The sequence below is a fragment of the Phoca vitulina genome, unplaced genomic scaffold, assembly GCF_004348235.1.
Source record: "Phoca vitulina isolate PV1807 unplaced genomic scaffold, GSC_HSeal_1.0 scaffold21, whole genome shotgun sequence".
In the NCBI taxonomy this organism is placed as follows: Eukaryota; Metazoa; Chordata; class Mammalia; order Carnivora; family Phocidae; genus Phoca; species Phoca vitulina.
In genome coordinates, this window is record NW_022589724.1 from 16,212,380 (window position 1) to 16,230,684 (window position 18,305).

Sequence of the window (18,305 nt, forward strand, 5' to 3'; positions counted from 1 at the left end):
TGGGGACAGAGCAGTCTGAACCCAATGCTATCTGGCTTGGCTGGACATGCTCATTTACATGTTCTTTCATTCATCCATTTAATAAACACTTCCTGAGCATTAACTGTGTGCCAGGAGTTATTTTATTCATATACTGTATGAGTTATTTTATTCATATACTGTGATTGCATTTTACCAATAAGGACATTGGTTCCAAAGAGGTCAAGTAATTCACCTATTATTACATATTAAGTAAGTAGCAACAGGGGACCAGAACTTAGGTCTGCCTCAATCCAAAGATTATACACTTAACCACACTGTCAAATCTAATTCCACCTTTTGTCTTTCATTAGCTGGCTTGGAGTGCTGGCCTATACTGAAAATATATGTCTTAAGAGGCCTAAACATGGGGTATGTTGGCCCCATCTTCAGAAGGAAACTAATCTATTCATCTGCTTGCTGGGGTTTTTGGCTTCTGCCTTTGGTAGAAGAACAACAGCACTGTGATGTGGGTGTTCTCTCCTCCTGCTGTATCTCAGCATTGTGAGTGGGGCTCAGTTCTAGTGCTTACTACGTCCAGTACCGTTTTGGTCAAGAGAAGCAGGGGTGACAGAGGAAGGAGCCTGGTCTTGGAGATGGCCAGGCTTGGGTTCACGCTCTATTCTACTCCCTTTCTCTGTGACCTTGGTTGAGTCACTTCACTTCTCTGTGCTTACTTCATCTCTCTGCATCAGGCATCTCTAAGTGCTACACAGGGGGAGTTGTGATCAAAAAGCCTTGCAGAGGGGTTAGAAATAAGATCACAAAGAAAATCCAGGATGTGAGAATAAGCAAGTGGCAGAGTAGGGAGGTAAGGACAGTACTGGGTGTTACCACCCTCACAGCAACCCATCTAGAACGTGGTAGAGGCAAGATCCAAACCCTAGCCTGCAGCTCCCAGAGGGTGTATACTTCACAGCTTGAGTACAACAATCTCCTGGCATTTACCAGTACTGGGTATATATAGTAGGCACTCGGTAAATATCTGAGCACATCACATCTCATTTCTTAATCATTTCTACCTCAACAAAATGGGGATACTTGTAGAGATAATGCATGACTGTCTCAAAGATTACATAGAGTGATACGTGAGAAGTGGCTTGTAAGCTGCAGATTTTTATAAAGACCATGTAAACAGCACTTATTTGTACAAGAGTGCACATTAAAAAAAAAAAATGCTTTCTTGGAGAAGAGGAGATGCATTTCAACTGAGGGAAACATGGAAGGATGTAGTGAATGGAATATGTGAATTAGCCTCAAAACATGAGAAGTTGGAAAATTTTTTTAAACACTACTTTCCCATTGGCCATTTATGTTTTCATGGTACTTCTGCAATACATTTCCTCCACCAAGAGGGTGTAGGGTCACCTCTCTGCTTAGCCAAGCAGCAAGAATAACAGCATGCTGGGGAAGAAGCAGTCTTAGGCTTCTAAGTTATAAAACCTGGATAGAATCCTTGCTTTCCCCAATTGCTGGCTGAGTATTCTCTGGGCCTCAGCCTCTGTAAGTAGGGTGAAATTCTCCATCTCTCACAAGTTTGGGACCAAGACTCAATGATACAACAATGGAGCAGGCCTGGCTCAATCTTTGCTCCCTAAAAGGTGGCTTCTATTTGTGTTATTAGAGTAACCAAACGTGTCAGTGGAGGCTTCGGGATGGAGGAGGCCTCAGGCCACCCTGCCGGTGTGGGCGGAGGGGTGGAAAAAGAGGAAGATGTCAACCTCACAGGCTTGGGTCAAAAGTCACAAGGCCAAGCGCTTTCTGCCCGTCCCAGCTGTAATTGTAGAACTGTTCCAGAGACACATCTGAAAGCTGTTAGGGGACCAGGCAGGGCTTGGAGGGGCTTTTTGTGAGGGGAAGAAATTGGAGGCCCCTAATGTGGAGAAGCAGGAGGGGAGCAGAGACTGAGAAGCAGACACAGGGACACACCCATAGAGCAGAGTGAAAAGTGGGAACAGAGAGAGACTGAGAGAGGGCACAGGCAGACCTCGGTGTTCCTCAGGGGATTCAAGAAGGGTGCCAGCTACCTTCTGCTCAGTTCTTCCATCTTCTCTTTGCCCACTGAAGCAGGCTGAGATCCACTGATAATTTGAACTAGAGCCCCTGAGCCAGCACCAAACTCCATATCCTCATTTACAGGTAGGGAAATGGAGGCCCAGAGAGGAAAGATTCTTAAGAAGTTCAGAGTAGACACTGGTTTTTCTGACTCCTCCCCCAGTGCTCCTTCTACACACCACTCTGCTTATGGTACAACTGGCTGATTTAGGTCCCACTGCACCTATCGGATACTTTTATTACAAAAGAGGTGGCTCCAAGTATGTAGTGGGATGGGCTCTTTAGGAACCTGAAGCTCCAGGCTCAAACCCTTGCTATTTAATCTTCCTCCGACTTTGTTTTAGGGGAAAGAATACTGGCCAAGGTGTCTGAAACAAACAAAACAAACAAACAAACAGAAACACACGTAAGTACATAGAACAAAATGGTGGTTGTCAGAGGGGTGGGGTGTAAGGGGATAAGCAAAATGGGTGATGGGAAGTAAGAGGTACAGCCTTCCAGTTATGAGTAGGTCGGGGGGGGGGGTGAAAGGTACAGCATAGGGAATATAGTCGATGGTATCATAATAGCCTTGCATGGTGACAGACGGTAGCTACACCTGTGGTGAGCACAGCACAATGTAGAAAGTTATTGAATCACTATGTTGTACACCTAAAACTAATTTAATATAGTGCGTCAACTATGCTTCAATTAAAAAAAAAAAACTGAGTTCATGTCCCAGGTTTTCCACAGATTGTGGCCTATGAGATCTTGGATGTCTAAAGCAATATGGCTTTAGCGTACTGATTTCAATGTGGGGGCAAGTGCCTTGGGATTGACTACACAAATGCAAAGTATTTTTCTGTTTCTTCATCACCCTCAGGACTAAATCCAAACTCCTTCCTATAGGGTCCCGGTGCAGCTCCTTGATCTTCACTCGTCAGACAGTACTGTATCATTGAACCTCAAATTAACACTGGCCACACATCCAGCCTGTTTTACCAGTCTGCTTCCTACTCTGTTTCATAGTAGAACCATATCCAACTGCTAATGGTTCCAGAACATGGATTCTACCTCTTGGCCTTTGCACATGCTACACCCTCTGTCTGGCTCATCCTTCCCCTTCTCCACTTGACCCTTTCCACCTTGTCCTTGGAGCATCAGTCAAACCTCGTCTCCTCTAGTAAACCTTTCTCCACCCATGGTGCCCTGTGACCATACATACTGCATGCCTGGGTCAGTGCTCATATGCTTCTCTCTCGCCCCTGTGAGTATGTATCTTCAGGACCAGAATCTGGCTCGGTCCATCTCTATCCACCCACCTACATCTGGTGCTCAGACACCTAAATCACGCAATGCTTGGCAAGTACTTTCCAGAAGGAATGAAAGACTGAATGAATGATTCAATCAACTATGAAGAGTAGTTCCCTTGTCTGGAAATCCGCTTCTCCATCTGTGAAATGAACAAAAGGGGATTTGCTTGAAAGGTCATTGTAAGAGATAGAGTGACAGAATGGCTAAAAGCATGAACCTGGAATCAGGCAATTTGGTTTTAAATTCTGGCTCCCCATTTATTGACTGTGTGAGGCCCTTTTACTCACCTGTAAAATAGGAAGTATGATATTAAAATCCACTGTATAGGGTCGTTGTTGGAATAAAGAGAGGTGTGGGTAAGTGCTCCCTATGATGCCTGGCATGCGCAAATACTCAATGAGAGACAGTTGCAGGTATTATTATCAATAGTATTGTTATTATGACACTGCACAAGGCTCTGACCCCTCCCCCACCCACCACCCCCACCCCGCCAGACATCCAGAAGAAGTTGTCCTAGTGGAAATCAGAGGAGAGCGGGTGGAGAGGAAGCTGTTGTTGGTCCCATCCAAGACCCCCAGACCCCCTCGCAGCAGGGGTGAGAGAATGAAACTGAGAAGTTAATTGGCGGTGAGAGCTTCTCACGGATCTGACAGGGGGTAAGAGCAGGGATAGAGCCCCAGAGGCCCACATCAGGCCCAGGTCCCCGAGAGTACGGGAGAATGTGTTTGAAGTCTCCAGACCAACGCCTGCTCTTCCCCAGCCGCCACATGATTTAGGCATTCTGGGGAGGCAAAAGTCTCCTCGCTAACTTGAAGGGAAACAGATGTTTCCAGGCCAGAGGCCCTGGTCTTGTAAAATGCTCCTTCCCCCCACACAGCTTTGGCAAACAACTTCCCGTTAGCTCAAACCCCCCACAAACCCCCACCCCACTGCCCGACACCCCACCTACCATCACTCCCCTCCCTGCCATTCCCATCACAATGTGGCAGTCAGCGTGGTGGGAAAAACATGGAGTCCCAGCTCCAGCTCTACATCTGAACAGCTGGATGGCCAGGGACACCTATCTGCCCTTCTCTGGGTCTCTGTCTCCTCTCTCTGCAGTGAGAAAACTAAGCCAGTAGCACTTCTAAGGATAGGCTAGATCTGACATGTTAGGGACTGAAGATTTTTTTTTTTTCCCCTGAAAGAGTTGGTATTATTCATTCCGGATCTTTCTCCATTGCAGTCTATGGCAAAGAGCATGGGATTGCATATCAAACTGCTCTGGCTTTGAATCTAGCTAGACTCTATCAGCTACTGGGCAAATAGTGACTTAACCATGGGCCTTAGTTTCCTTATCTATAAAATGGGACAAAGGTTCCATCTCATCAGGTTGTGAGAATTAAATCAGAATTCAATCCCCTCACCCACATTTTAGGTTTCTTATGAATGAAATTGGATGTCATACCTCTTCCGTTGGACTACCCAAAATGCACAGAACAGTTTGGACCCAGAGTAGGTGTGCAATAATGTTTTTAAGCAATTACTGGCAGGAAGACTAAAGATTATTGGCAGGCAGTCCAAAGTCTCAGGTTCTTAATCCGGCTCTGCTCTAGTAGCAGAAACAGCATTCTCATTTTCGTGATCAAAATAAAGCAGGGTGTGTCATGGTTGGAGCAGATTTTGGAGCCTGACTACTTGAGTTCAAATGTTGGTTGTACAACCTACTCTTTTTGACCTTGCGCAAGTTAATTAACTTCTCTGTTCTTTAGTGTATCTTGTCTTTAAAATGTAGGTGATAATAAAAATAAAACAAAATAAAGGGTGGGTGATAATATTACCTCCTTCAAAGGGACGTTGAAGGAATAAAGTACTGCCTGGCACACGGTAAGTGCTAAGTAATCACTCATCACTATTTGATGTGTGTGTTTAAATTATTAATCTCTTCTATAATGGTTTTAAAAGTGAGCCCCCTCCCCCCAATTCTTTAGCATCGCTCTCATTGAGATGTGGGGGTTCTATGTCCTTTCACCTTGAATGCTGGTGGCTTCAGGAATGTTTTGACTAATAGAGCACGGCAGAAGGGATGCTGTGCAACTTTTGATTCTGGATCGTAAAAGGCTATGCAACTTCTACCTTGCTCGCTGAAACATACTCGCTTGGAACCCTGAGCCTCCAGGCAAGACCTCCAGCTACGCCGAGGCCACCCTGCGGTAAGCAAGCCAGGCCACAGGGAGGGAGAGGCTACAGCAGGCCCATCAGCAGTCCTGGTGTTCAGGTCATCCAAGCCCAGGCCCCCGCTGGGTAAGTAAAGGAACCTTCAGGTAATTTGAGCCCAAGCAGTCAGGTCACTCATCCCGCAGCTGACGCTCCAGACTTCATGAAGTAAAGACAGCCAAGTCCGCTGTACCCTGTCTCGGTGCCTGACCCACAGAATCCATTAGCGTAATCAAATAGTTTGTTTTAAGCCACTCAATTTGGGGGTCATTTATTACGTCATCAACAGTAACTCTAACAACTTCCAAGCATCTCCAGCCAGGGTCAGCAAACCACGGCCCATGGTCAAATCTGGCCTGCCGCATGTTTCTGTAAATAAGGTTTTAATGGAGCTCAGCCACACTCATTTTCTTAAAACCTATTTTCTGTGGATGCTTTCACACTACAGTGGTACAGCTGAGTAGCTGCAACAGAGACCATATGACCCAGAGAGCCTAAAATATTTACTATCTGGACCTCTAGAGAGAAGTTTGCAGACCCCTGAGCTAAAGTTTTGCCAGCACTTCACATAAAATCATTTGTTTACATTATTTCATTTGATCCCAAGGTTAGAAATCATTCCTGTCTTTCAGATGGCTCAGTGAGTTCAGGTGACCTACCCAAGGTCACACAGCTCTCCTGACCCCAGGTCTCATGTCACAACTGCTTGCTGAAGATCTGGACTCCAATTTGGGTTCTGCCACTGAGTAGGCAGCATGGCCCTGGGCAAGTTCCACTGTGCTCTGCTCTCAGTTTCCCAACCTGTGAAATGAGGGTACTGGTGCAAACTGGCTGACAGAATTAAGATGCCCAAAGTTTTCCCCAGCGGGGTGCTGGCCATCGGGACTATCAAAGTAAGACTTGAGAAGGAACAGGGAGGGGCTCCTGTGGGTCCCTGCTCTGTTCTATGGGCAGCCCACCTACTCCCCAGCACCAAAACCAACCTTTTTATCTCCCAACTTGGGCAGACAACTCGTGCTCTCTGCCAACATAAATATTTAATTCCAGTGTCCAGCACGGAGAGACCATAATGGTACTAAGGACTCCAATCCTGGTTTCTACTTTCAAAACAAGCCGGTCTGAGGCATGATTGGGAGGCTGCACCTGGGACAAAGGTGAGGCAGTCTCTGGCTGGACTCCAAACATCAACTCCCTCCACTTGCCCTCCCTTCAACTCCTCCGGCTGCATGAGCTAACAGATAAAGAATCAGGGGAGTGGGGGAAGCCAGCAGAGAGAGCTCTGGGGGGAAGGCCAAGTCTGGAACCAGCATTGGTGCTAAGCTCAGGCAGAGGCAACAATCTAGAATAAGTACCAGACACCCACTGCTCTGCCTGTCAAAGCCCCCCAAATTCACTGGTATATGAACGTTACTGTAAATGTCATAGTGCCAACACCACCGGGACTCAGAAATGAATGATTATAGTAATGACATTTAAAATGAAATAAATAGAAATTGACTTAAAATTAAAGTGTGTCGAGCATATCTCCAATATCCGACTGAGGAATGAATGGTTGTCACAGCTGCTCCTTCCACCGTGCGCCTGGCAGCAGTGGGACACCTACTAGGTGCCCAGCACTCTGCTAAGTGGACAGAAACACTTAAGAAGTAGAGTGTGGTCCTTGCTTTCCAGGAGCTCACAGAAGAGCAGGGAGATGGGGTCAAGTGAACAAGAAATGGAATGCAGGGCTAGGGGTACTTTAATAAGAATTTATTCTTGTCTTTACGTTTCCTTCAGGTGTGTTCTTTCTTCCTTCTTTAAAACAATGGACTAAGCTTTGGATATGCATTCAAGGACTGTCTGGACCCCTTGTCAGCTGCAACCTACAGGGAATGCCAACCACCTACGAAAATCCCATTTTCTCCTACCAAGAAAAAAACACAAAAGCGTGACAATCCTTACACTTCCCACCCTGAAAGCCTTAGAGGAGTGAACATGCCAAAGGATTTTAACATACAAAACTAGGTAAATGGTCCATTTGAGCTCATTCATTGACCTATCAAGTATAATAGGCGACCTTGACCTCTCTTGAAAGGGAAATTCAGGTTGGCACTGGTCTTGGCTTTAGCAGCAGTTCTTGTCCCTCTTCCTTCTCTTCTTCTTGTCTGTCCCTCCCCTTCCCCTCCTCTTTTTTCAGTGAGTGACCTACATGGTAACACACTGTTAGACTGACCATTGTTCTTAGTTGGAAGATGTTCATCTTTTAACAGGTTGTTTTAGGGTGAAGCAGACACAGACTAATTTTCTGGTTTCAAATCAAGGAATGAATTAAGCATGGAATGCCTTATTACTCCCTTTCAATTTGTATTCCTGGGATCTTTAAAGCAAACTGTGGCCTTTTTCTTCTATCTTTATTATATACTGGACAGCCTAATACCCAGATAAAATCAATTTTTAAATGATTCCAGTTACAGGAATTTTTTTGCAGGAAAGTATAACTTAGAAGTATGTTGCACTGAGAGACAGAGGGCATGATTTGGAGGTTTAACCTTGTCTTTAACTAACTACGTGGACTTTTTCAGATTATTTGACCTCTCTGTAGCTTGGATACTATTGATAACCCCACAGGGAGGCCGTGAAGACCAAATGTTCATTATGGATGTGAAAGTGCCCCTTAGAGATCCCACACACAGTTCCTGGGCACTCACTCTGTATCAGACACTGTGTTGGGGGCTTTTACACAGCTGTCTTCTGTTCTCTTTAAATCTGCCTAAGGGGTGTGTATTATTAAATCCATTTTATAAGGAGGCAAATGAGCCATGGAAATTTGAATTGACTTTTCTGAGGCTGCACAGATAGTTCAGCCAGGCCCCAGCACAGGTCTCCCAACTCAAAGTTCAGTGCTATTTCCAAATACATGGAATTGGTAGGTATTCATTGGTCCCAACTGGGTCTTGATCACAGTTTGGAGGAGGTTAGAGTTAGGAGGATGAACTCCATGTTTCCAACTTTTGACAAGGAAGAGCTCTTAGTACAGCAACACCAACACCCGTCATCCCCTGTCAACACTGACATTAGTCCTCTTCCCATGTCTGACCCTGAAGTCTTTCTCTTCTTCCTTGGTGCCTTTTGAAAATGCATTTTGCCAAAGTCAAGCTCAGAGGAGAGGAGGCCAAGCAGAGGTCCCCAACTTGGATTTACTCTTGGACATTAAGTCAGGAAACATTATGGGCAGGATGGTCCTTAACTACTTCAAGTTGAGCTCAGTCTCCACCTGATGTGTGAGCAGTGTTTTCCCACAGGTTGGAGGAATGGGTGTGGGTAGAAGGACCAAGCTCTGCACTTGGGAGTCTGAAGGACTGAGTTTGTATTATAGCTGTCTATTTCCTTTTCCCATTTCCTTTGAGAGCCTTGGTTTCCATATCAGTAAAATGGAGTTAACAATATCTGCCTCACAAGATTGTTACAAGAATTAAATAACAAGGAAACACCTAGAACAGTGCTTGGTACAGTAAATATTATCTTGCTTGTCTTGCTTATTTATGATACTCAATGGAATAAAGTGGAAACAAGGCTTCTTGAAATCAAATCCCTGGGCAAAGGCAATCCTCCTGCAGGGTATTATGGCAATCAGACCACTGATTTTCATAAGGTTTGGTTGGAACTCTAGCTCAGTCACTGGGTATGTAGGCAAATTACACCATGTCTCTGAGCCTCATTTTCCTCATCATATAGCTGCTTTCTCTCCCCAGGCAAATATTCACACAAATAAACAATTGGGATTACATCAAACTGAAAAGCTTTTGCACAGTGAAAAAAACTATCAACAAAATGAAAAGGCTACTTACTGAATGGGAGAAGATATTTGCAAATGACATATCCAATAAGAGGTTAATATTCAAGATATCAAGAACTCAAACAACTCAACACCAACAATCGGATTAAAAAATGGGCAGAGGACCTGGATAGACATTTTTCCAAAGAAGATATACAGAAGGCCAAGAGACACATGAAAAGATGTTCAACATCATTCATCATCAAAGAAATGCAAATTAAAACCACAATGAAATATCACCTCACATCAGTCAGAATGGCTAGTATCAAAAGGACATGGAATAACAAGTGCTGATGAGGGGGATGTGGAGAAAAAGGAACCCTTGTGCACTGTTGATGGGAATGCCAACTTGTGCAGGCACTGCGGAAAACAGTACAGAAGTTCCTCAAAAAATTAAAAATAGAACTACCGTATGATCTAGTAATTGCATTTCTGAATATCTACCCAAGGAAATGAAAACATAATATGAAAGGCTATATGTAACCCTATGTTTATTGCAGCATTATTTACAATAACCAAGACATGGAAGCAAGCTAAGTGACCCCGATAACGAATGGACAAAGATGTGGTGTGTATATATATATATATATATATATATATATATATATATATATGGAATATTACTCGGCCAAGAACAAAATCTTGCCATTTGTGACAACGTGGATGAATCTAGAGGATATTATGCTAAGCAAAATAAGTCTGACAGAGAAAGGCAAAAACAAAACCAACCAACCAACCAACCAACCAACCAACCAATAGAAACAGACTCATAAGTACAGAGAACAATCTGGTAGTTGCCAGATGGGAGAGGTGTGGAGGGGATGGGCAAAAAAAAAAAAAAAAAGTAAAGGGGATTAAGAGAGAAAAAGTTCTAGTTATAAAATAAATAAGTGATGAAGATGAAAAGTACAGCATAGGAAATATAGTCAGTAATATTGTAATAGTGTTGTATAGTGACAGGTAGTGACTACACTTACCATGGTGAGCACTGAGTAGTATACAGAATCATTGAATCACTATGTTGTATACCTAACTAATATAATACACTTCAATAATAAAATTTAAAAATTGGTGATAAGAAAAACAAATAAACAATACCTGCTTTTTTCCTTCTTCTTCATGGAATTGATCACTCTTGTTAATCAACTGCAGTTTATCTGTTTATTTTTAAAATTTTAAATCCAGTATAGTTACAATGTTATATTAGTTTCAGGTGTACAATATAGTGATTCAACAATTTTATACATTACTCAGTGCTCATCTAGATAAGTGTACCTTTAATCCCCTTCACCTATTTTCTCCATCTCCCACCCACCTTCCTTCCCTCTGGTAACCATCTGTCTGTCCTCTATAGTTGAGAGTCTGTTTTTTGGTTTGTCTCTTTTTTTTTTCCCCTTTGTTCATTTGTTCTGTTTCTTAAATTTCACATATGAGTGAAATCATACGGTATTTGTCTTTCTCTGACTTATTTTGCTTAGCATTGCACTCTCTAGATCCATCCATGTTGTTGCAAATGGCAAGATTTCATTCTTTTTTTTTACTGCTAATAGTCCACTGTGCATATATACCACATCTTCTTTAACAATATCTGCTTTTAATAGTATGAGAATGAGAGACAATGCACACAGTGAGCTACTAACTGAGTGAGGTCCTTCCTCAAGGATTTGCTTTCTTTTCCTACAAAACAATGTGTTACTAGATGTCTTCACTGGTGAATTCTACCAAATGTTAACATCAATTAACACCAATCCTACATAAACTCTTTCAAAAATATAAAAGAGGAAGGAACAAATTATATGAAGCCAGTATTATTCTGATACCAAAACCAGACAAAGTCACCACAGGAAGGAAAACTACAATCCAATATCCCTCATAAATACAGATACAACAAAATAGTAATCAAATCCAGTAACATATAAGGATTATACACCATGACCAAGTGAGATTTATCCCATGAAAGCAAGACTGATTCAGCATATGAAGTCAACTAATATAACACATCATATTAACAGAATAAAGGACAAAAATTACATGATCAACTCAACAGATACAGAAAAAGCTTTCATAAAACTCAACAGCTTTTCATAATAAAAACACATAATGCTGCAATAAACTATGAATAGAAGAAAACTACCCCAACCTGATAAAGGGCATCTGTGGAAAACTCACAGCTAACATTATACTTAATGGTATAGGTAAAGACTTAAAACTTTCCCCTAAGGTCTAGAACAAGACAAGGAGGTTGACTTTCACTATTTCTATTCAGCACTATACTATGTTCTAGACAGGGTATTTAGGCAAGAAAAAATAAATAAAAGTCACCCAGATAGTAAATTATAAAACTGTCTCTGTTTGCAGATGACATGATCTTGTATATGGAAAAACAAAGGAAAACACACACACACACACACACACACACACACACAGATCTAAAAGAAGAAAAAAAACAAGTTCAGTAAGGTTACAAGTGAAAAGCTTAATATACAAAAATCAATTATATTTTTACACACTAGCAGTGAATAATAAGGAAATGAAATTAAGAAATAATCCCATTTATAATAGCAACAACAAAAAAGTAAAACAGGAATACATTTGTTAACAAAAGGCATGCAAGAAGTATACACTAAAAACTACAAAACATCATAGAAAGAAATAAAAGAAGACCTAAATAAATGGAAAAGTATGTTGTGTTCATGTTCATGGATTTGGAAGATTTAACATTATTACAATGGAAATACTCCCAAATTTATACCAGATTCAACACAATCTCCATCAAAATCCCAGCTGATTTTTTGCAGAAAATGACCAGCTACTCCTAAAATTCATATGGAAACGAATGGTAGGGAAACGTAAGGTACCCAGAATAGCCAAAATAATCCTGAAAAAGAAACAAAGCTGGAAGAGTCCCACATCCCCACTTCAAAATTTACTACAAAATTACAGTAATCAAGACTGTCTGGTACTAGTATAAAAATAGATACAGATCAATGGAGTAAAATTGAGAGTCCAGAAATAAACTCATATATTTATGGTCAATTGATTTTCAACAGGAGTGAAAGAGTGAGTCATCTTTAACAGTAGCCTCTTCAGCTAATGATGCTGGGATAATTGGATAGCCACATGCAAAGGAATGGAATTGGACCCCTATCTCACACCATAAATATATATGTGTGTATATATATATATATATATATAATATTTTTACATATTAAAATATATTTATATATATATATGTATAAAACCTCAAAATGGATCAAAGGCCTAAACATAAAAGCAAAAACTAAAAGACTCTTAGAAAAAAATAATGGAGCAAATCTTCAGGACCTTAGAGAGGATGATGATTTCTTAGCTATGACTCCCAAAGTACAACAAAGGAAAAAAAAAAGATAAATTGGATTTCATTAAAATTAAAACCTTTTGTGTTCTAAAGGACGATATTAAGAAAATGAAAAGATAACCCACAAAACAGGAGAAAATATTTGTAAATCATATAACTGATACAAGACTAATATTCAGAATATATAAAGAAGCATTGCAGTTCAACAATGAAAAGACAAATAGCACAATTAAAAAAATTGACAAAAAATTTAAATAATTTTTTCTCAGAGAAGATACACAAATAACCAAAAAACACATGAAAATATGCTCACATCATTAATCATTAGAAAAATGCAAATCAAAGCCATAATGGGACATTGCCTCTTACCCATGAAGATGGCTATAACAAAAAAGACAAAAAATAACAAGTGGTTGGCAAAGATGGGAGAAATTGGAATCCTCACACATTGCTGATGGGAATACAAAATAGCGCAGCCATACCAGAAAACATCTTGGCAGATTCTATTCCTAGGTATATACCCAAGAGAACTGAAAACATATGTCCATAAAAAAACAAATTTTCATGGCTGCGTTATTCTTAACAGCCAAAAAGTGGAAAACAACTCAAATGTTATCAACTGATGAATATACAAAATATCCCACAACTGAATATTATTCGACCATAAAAACAAATGAAGTCCTTTTTCACACTACAGTATCACTGAACCTTGAAAACATTATGCGAAGCAAAATAATTCAGACAGAAAAGCCATATATTGTATGATTCCATTTCTATGAAATGTCCACAATAGGCAAATTCCTAGAAACAGAAAGTAGATTAGTGGTGGCCAGGACTGGGAGGAGGGGGCAATGGGAGTGACTGCTAATGGATATGGAGTTTCTTTTCCAACTGATTAAAATGTTCTGGAATTAGTTGTGATGATCGTGCAACTTTCTGAATATCCTAAAATTCACTGAATTGTATATTTTAAAAAGGGTGAATTTCATGGTATGTGAATTAGATTAAAAAAAAAATAAGAAAGCTCTATAAACAAACAAACAAAACCAATGGTGTCAATCTAGAAGAAGCCTGTATCCATAAAGGTGGCCATGGCAAGGATTTGGGGCCTGTGCTTCTATTATCTGTAGGTTTCTGGTCTCTGAGTTTGGGCAAGCACCCCAACAGATATTAACAATTCAATCCATAGAGTTACTGTTTTTAATGATCGTCATCTGCATTTCCTATGTCTCTGACAAACAAAATAACTACTTTCAATCCAACGCAGCTTCACCTCGAACCTCCCTCTCAATGAGGTTCCCTTTTAAATTTCAACTACATCCAAACTGCTCTATCTAGAAGTATATTAGAATACCACTTACCCAGCTCTACTTTTTCTTCATAATATTTACAATCTTGTAATATAAAATTTCCTTGTTATATTTATTGATTTTGTCACTCCCACTTGAATATAAAATTCACAAAAACAAGGATTTAGTCTGTTTTATTCACTGCTATATCCCCAGTGCCAAAAACAGAGTTAGGTCACCTGGTAGGCCTTTAATAAAGGTTTACTGAATATATGATGTGCACCTATGAATATATATAAGTATCCGTGTGTGTGTGTGTGTGTGTGTGTGAGAGAGAGAGAGAGAGAGAGAGAGTAGAATGTGAGACATTGCATGTGCATTGTTCAGGGTAAGGATGGATCCTTTCTCCTATACCCAGCATTGGAAAGGTAGGGGAAGGAGGAGGTGGAGAAAGGGATTACAGTTTTTAGAAACTCAAAGACTTAGGAAGGCTAGTCCCTTTGTGGCTATTTAAACAGCTATTTGCTCACTGTACAGTATTTCTAGAGACCTATGTGTACCCAGGTGCCTTGGCTGTAGCTATGATAAAAGCAGGTGCAGCTCAGCAACCCTATGCACCAGTGGACACTATGTAAAAGGAGATTAAAAAGAAATATAAAGTCGTAGTCCTTGCCCATCAAGGGGCTCCCAATTTACTTGACACACACACATCTCATATATACATATCATCTTTGCCAATCATTGACTATATATTATCTAATTTACTCCTTATAATATCTTAAGTAGATTGTATTATCTATATTTATCTATGTTTACAGATGAAGAAACAAAATCTCAGGGATAAAATGAGATGCCTGAGTCACACTGGGAGTATGTTCCACATCAGGGTCCAAACCCAGAGCTGATCTACCCCAAGTCTGCATTCTGTGTATTACACAGTATGCCCACCATGTTGACAACACTTTAGCCTTAATCCAAAAGGCACTTATAATCCTACTTGAACAGATAAAACATGCCCCCACGAACCACTGATGAACAAGACTGGACAGAAAGTTAGGCACCAGTAGAACTAGTCAGAGAAGGCGTAAGGGGTTTGGCAAAGTCCTCCCTTAGGGGACAGATGAGAGCTATTCCCTTCAGTTTGGGAAGGCCAAGCAACAGAGGGTGAAGTTAAGTGGTGAGAACAGCATGGCTTAAAGATCAGTTCTCCAAGCCAGGCTGTCAAGAATCAGGTCAAAGATGACCAAAGCACACTAGCCTTGGACGTGTAGTATCTCAGCAGAACTCCCAGCAGAGGTGGCAAGCAGAAGAATTGGAAGCGGCTGCCCAGAAAGCCCCAAGGGAAGCCTCGCCTATGTCAGCCCTGAGTTCCACAGAGCACTCAAAGCATCGTCACAGGCTGAGACGATGCTTTAGCACCAGGACATAGCCTTGTCAAGTGGCTTATCCACCCTTTTTGCTTAACTGAGGCTCAGAGAGGGCAATCAGCTTGTCCTAGGTCACACAGTAAGTTCAAAGCAAATCCAAGATCTGAACCCAGACTCCCTGCCTCCGAGGCAGGACACTGTATGGACACTTGGCAGAGTGAGAAGATTCACAATGAAAACTGAGAACAAGGCTGAGAGCAGGGTGCCCTTCCCCAAAGGTGTCCTCCTGCCTCCATTCTAATTAGCATGACTTGCCAGCGAGGTCCCCACACAGCCTTCACGCTGGACAGTTTTTGCTCTCTTTTGATTTTATTTTCTCCTCCTCTCACTCCATTGATGCTTGCCCTCTGGGCCACACTGACCTGTTCTCTGCTTGCCCATATGGTCCAACTTACCACTTCTTCCCAGCAGCCATGACGGCTGGTAAGTTAAGTGTCAAGGACTGTAGGTACTACATGACTGATCTGTTTTCCTGAGAAAGGGATTCTGCAAAGAATGTGCTTCAATCTCCCCTACGTGAAGACTGCAGTACCAGGCTCAGGGTGGCATGGTTCTTCTGGAGGGATGTGTGCCCCAGATACAGCAGAGGATAGGTCTGCGTTCAAACCCAGGACTGTCTGCCTCCACCACCAGGGCTGCACACTCCCCAGCAGGATGTCCCTCTTTGTTCTAGCCAGCAGGTCTGATCACTGCTGGGAACTCAGGCAACCTCACAGAGCCTCTGTTCAGTATCTCAGAATCCCAGCCACCATCCGGCTCCCTTTGCCCCGTAAAGATAAGCCTCTTTGGTTGACTGGACACATCGGCCTTAGAAACCTTGAGCTACCAGAATAAGGGCAACGGGCTGGCTGGGCATGGTGGGGGCATCCGGGCCTGATAAGACCTCGCCACGGCTGGACAAGCGCTCAGAGACGTAAGGCTTTGCGTAAGCACCAGATTAGAAGGACACATTATTAAAATATTTATTTATTTTCTTATAGGTATTGACATAAAAGGGGGGGGAAAGGTTCCCAGGAGAGATAAGACCCAGTGAGAGTTTCTGTGCCTTGGTTTTGGATATACGATTGTTATAGAAATTAATATGACTAATAAATAAGAAATAACAAAAACTGTGTCAGCTGGAAGAAGGTGCACTTTCAATTTACTAACAGAGGAAACTAGGGATGCCAGTGGAAATTAAAGAGCAAAAAAAGCAAGCAAACAAATGAACATAAATTCACTTTGCTCTGTGAACTAGGATGATACAGACTCAGGACGGTGGTTGTATCTTAAGAGAGAAGGGGGAGCAGAATCAGGCTGATGATGGGGAAAGGGTAATTGTCAAGTGTATCTTTAATTTTAATGTCTTTTAGGATAAATGAAAGAGCTCTGAAGCAAGCGTGACAGGGCCCTGGCAGGTATTAAATCCTGTATGGTAGGCACACGGTGGCTTATGGTACCGTCTCCATACTTTCTGCATTTTATTTTCATTTTCATGATTAAAGCAAACAAATGAACACATCCCTGACACCTATCAATTTACACTTTGCCAAGCTTATTCCACAAAGAACCTTGAGAGCAAGACAAAGCAGGGTTCATTGCCCACATTTTACATTCAGAGAATTTGATATTTGCAGAGAGGTGGGGAGGGGACGTTTTCATCAAGGACAGACACACAGTGGCAGAGTGATGGAGCCGGCACTTAATTCAACTCCTGGTGGAGGGCTCCTTGGACTATGTTCACCTTGACGTGGAAGACACAACTGCTCCTACTTGCAGAAAAATCTCTACAAGGCTTGGGTTGGCCCAAGGACAAAGAGGGCACCAAGATACTTCTGAGCTCCAGCTTCTCTGCCAGTCTACCCACCTTCACATCACTCTGCTCTCCAACAATGAACTTTTTTTTTTTTTTTTAAAGATTTTATTTATTTGACAGGGAGAGAGAGACAGAGAGAGAGAGAGCACAAGCAGGGGGAGAGGCAGAGGGAGAAGGAGAAGCAGGATCCTTGCTGAGCAGGGAGCCCGATGCAGGGCTCGATCCCAGGACCCCAGGATCATGACCTGAGCCGCAGGCAGACGCTTAACCAGCTGAGCCACCCAGGCGCCCCTCCAACAATGAACCTTGACGTCACTGGTCCAGTAAATGTTTCCTAACGCCGAGACAGAAGGCTGGGACTCCTAGGCAGTTCTCTGCAGCAACCTGCTTCGTAATCACACCAGCCCATTCTCTCTGTGAACTTTCTTGCCTATTTCCTCTTTGTGAGTTGGGATGCTGCCTGAGTGGGGTTTTCCAACTTCCCATCTCCCTCAGATAGAACACAGACTACGAAGTAACGCTGTGCAAGTGCAACACGGTGGTTAAGGATCCAGGATGCTGGCATCAGAGAGACCTATACATGGACCCTGTTCTGTGCTTCACCCCTGTGAACCTCCATTTCCTCGACTGTATAAAGGGGATAATAAAACTCTAAGGACAACAGTTTTTTTGTTTTCAGTTTTGTTTCCCTTATCTAGCATTTCTTACTCCTATTTCTGGAAGCATGGTGTCTGTGTCCACTTAAGAACAATTTTTCTACCTCTTACTGTGATTTGGATGGGACTATCCATTTCATGTCCCTGACTCCTACCACAGAAATGGTGACATCACCCAAACAAAACAACCAGAGTCCTTTCCTGGGGATGGACAGGGATGTAGGAAAGGGGTATGGCTCTCTCTTTCTAAGATCCTAGGCATGAAGGACCATCAAAGCCTGTATATAGCTGCCAGGGTCCACCTCCAAACCCGCATGAGGAAAACCCAACTCAAAATGCAGCCCACACACAGCAAAGTTGACACAGAGAAACTGTCCGCCCTCAACTCTATGGTCAACTAATCTTTGACAAAGCAGGAAAGAATG

The 18,305-nt window shown here is 42.1% G+C and overlaps 1 protein-coding gene across 6 annotated transcripts in view; it reads right to left on the reverse strand.

Moving 5' to 3' along the window:
- Positions 1-18,305, reverse strand: part of ASTN2 (astrotactin 2) — an 877,839-nt gene that overhangs the window by 18,159 nt on the left and 841,375 nt on the right. The window lies entirely within an intron of this gene.